This window comes from Callospermophilus lateralis, chromosome 5, assembly GCF_048772815.1.
Source record: "Callospermophilus lateralis isolate mCalLat2 chromosome 5, mCalLat2.hap1, whole genome shotgun sequence".
Lineage (NCBI taxonomy): Eukaryota > Metazoa > Chordata > Mammalia > Rodentia > Sciuridae > Callospermophilus > Callospermophilus lateralis.
The window spans coordinates 8,085,411-8,088,649 of NC_135309.1; positions in this window are offsets into that span (position 1 = coordinate 8,085,411).

The following is a 3,239-nucleotide window of genomic DNA, read 5'->3' on the forward strand; positions in this document are numbered from 1 at the left end:
TGAGAATGTGAGGAATATGGGAAGTGTCCAGTTTTCCCAGGTTTTTGTTATGATATCTGGTGCAGGTGTCCAATGTTCCAATTCTCCTCATTTGTTCACTTTCTACCCCTGTGACAAAATGCATGAGAAAAATCAACTTAAGGAAGGAAAGATTTATTTTGGCTCACTTGATCATAGGTTTCTGTCCATAATTGAGTGGCCCCATTGCTCTGGGAAATGGACCATCATGGTGGAAGCGCAGAGCAGAGCTGCCTCCTCATGGCACCCAGAAGGGGAAAGAGAGAGGGAGTAATGGGCCACCAACCACATATAGCCTTCAAAGTCACGTCTGAGTAGTCCACCTGCTGCAAGTAGGCATCCCCTCCTAGTGTCCTCCTCCCACAGCACCACCAGCTGGGGACCCAGTCTCCAGCACATGTGGCTTTCGGGGGCATTCCAGGTCCATGCTACAGCACTTGAGTTACATGAAAGAACTCATGCAGGGCAGTGCCTAGGAGTACAGAATGTGAAGAGTATCCCATCTTTTTAGTTTCCTTCAAAGACAAATCAGGACTCACATTAGAGAAATGCCTGATGAATAAGAAATCTGGTGATGCTTTCAATTTTCCAGTTTTCTTTGAAAAGAAGGAAGGATTCATGTGTGGTAATGAAATGTGATAAATGAATGAAGAAATGCCATCAGGCCTTCAGTTGTTCTAGGTCCATTCAGACACACAGAATTCATTAGTGAGAGAAAGACGAGGAGTGCATGGAAAGTGGGAATGCCTTCATCTCCCTGTGACATTCAGAGGTCCAGGATGATGCACCGAAAAGATGTGCGTGTTAGCTCGACTTTAAGGTGTGAAAACACATCGATTTTCTGGGTTAAATCTCTCATCTTGCATTGTAGGTCTTTCTATTTATAGTTTTCTATTGTTTTGTTGAGAATTTTTGTATCTATAAGCAAAAAAATTTGTACACTAATATGTAGCATAGAAGTATCTAGTACATAGAATATATATATGTGCATATATCCGTGTGTGTGTGCTATATAGGATCAGTACAGTTTTGTAAGTAAATAGTGTGTATTATATATACTATTTTATAAGATAATGTAATTCAGCACCATGTTATTATTAAAGTATCTAGGATTTTATGGCATCGTAGTATAGTATTAAATTCTTATTGATCCATAGTATCAGGTATTTCAGTTTCCTCCTACCAGCCCTATCCCAAGCCACATAATTTCGAGGGAACCAAGAGCACCTCACTTTGATGATACTACAAAGCTTTGCCCCTTGCCCCTTATTACATCAGCAATCAAGTGCAATCCCTCTGTGGGCCTGGATGGCTTCCTGTGCCCTCCTCTGCTTAACTCTGTGTTTCCATTTTTCTTATGTGTCCAGTGGGGGTGTTACATGTCTATCCAAGTCACCCTGGGTGCTAATTCATTTGTAGCTAGTGGTGTGAATGGGAGGCTGTTAGAAACCTTTGCAGCATAAACATAATGGAGTGAACATGAATAAAAACAGCTGCTCAGCTTTTACTAATTGCTCTTGGTGACTGGTTCCAGGGCACAATGAAACACCTGAGTAGCACCTTCACTTTTTGATGGGTTTGACCTTGGTCTGCTCACAGTTACTGATTTGTACCCGGTGTTGCCATTTCTCCCCTCACATGAGTACTCACATCCCCTACACATAATGGTTCACTGGCTTTACCCACTGAATGCCTTCCTCCCTCAAGGCAGTGAAAGAATAGCTACCCAACAAGTGCTTCAGTTCTGATTATCAAGAAACAGGCTAAAGCTCTGTGGACCCTGCATTTAATTTGGGAACCATCACTAATTGATTGGGATACTCCTGGGAGAGACTCAGGGATGGTCCTTTGTGAAATTCGAGAAAGAAGGGGATACTCACCTTGAGAAGAATTAAGCACATCACCTAGTTTCTCGAAGTCGTTTTCATGGAGCAGGCCTTGCTTGTCTCTCGTGTGCTAATTACCTTACAGCACTGTGTACCCTTCTGTTGAGGGGCATGATGCTTGATGGTCCAAGTGCTGATAGGTAATGCATGAGGCATTAGCTCCTCGTGAAACCTGGGAGGAGTATCTCAACCATTCATGCTTCGGAAAACCCCTCACCAGCGTGTGAGTTTTCCTTAGCACTAATGCTTGTTAGCATGCTAAAGTCTCATGGAAGAAGGTTTGCTGGCCTTAGAAAAATGACTTACTGCAAGTGGGTATTAACCCACACAGAAATAAGTCTCATTACCTGAAGGCTGAAGTGGTGTCTTCCAGTGTGGGTTACTGGGCTTCTGAACTCTTCACCTTAGCCACACATGAGCACTAGCAGTGATCAGATGGAGACAGTACTGGGGAAACCTGCAAGTTTGCATCAGTGGAAATCCAAAACGTCATAAATCCTTATGGGTAGGGAAGGGAAAGGTGTCATGTGCAGTGATCAGATCTAGGAACCCAGCACCTGATGGCTTGGCTCCCCAAGACCCAGCAGTTGTACTGCCACAGCCACTACTGCCTGTGCCTCTGTCTCAACAAGTGTCCTAGTTCCTGTGTGAAGGGTGTAGATGGCTATCCAGACATCTTGGACCAATGCAGTTGTCCCTTGAAGTTCTTAAGAGAAAATATAGAGGTGATGAGTATGTAACTCCACAATGGATCCCTTGCTTTACATGGGAGAGGAACCTGTGTTCAATCCCCAGTACTGCACAACAGCAAAACAACAATAAAAGAGCAACTGTAGCTGAGTGTAGTGACACACACCTACATGTCAGCAGATAGTGACACTGAGGCAGGAGGATAGCGAATAGAAAGCCAGCATCAGCAAATTAGTAAGACCCTAAGCAATTCAGCAAGACCCTTTCTCAAAAAGTTAAAAAAAAAAAAAAAAAAGGACTGGGGATGTGGTTCAGTTATTAGGCACCCCTGGGTTCAATCCGCAGTACCAAAGGAAAACACACACACACACACACATTTATACACACACACATACACACACTCACATACATACACACACACAAAAAAAAAAAAAAACCCAAGCAAATAAAATAAGCAACTATAAAACGTATGATGGAGAATGAAGACCAATCCCATAAAGTCAGTGGCTAAACTTCTTGCATCTTGGAAAAGATGAAAAGGAAGGCAAAACACAAGAGGTTAAGGACATGAGAAGCTTATGGGTGGGCATAGGGGGCATTGGCCTGGGGTCAGCCTGGTTGATTTGGCCTTGTTTTAGTCAGTTT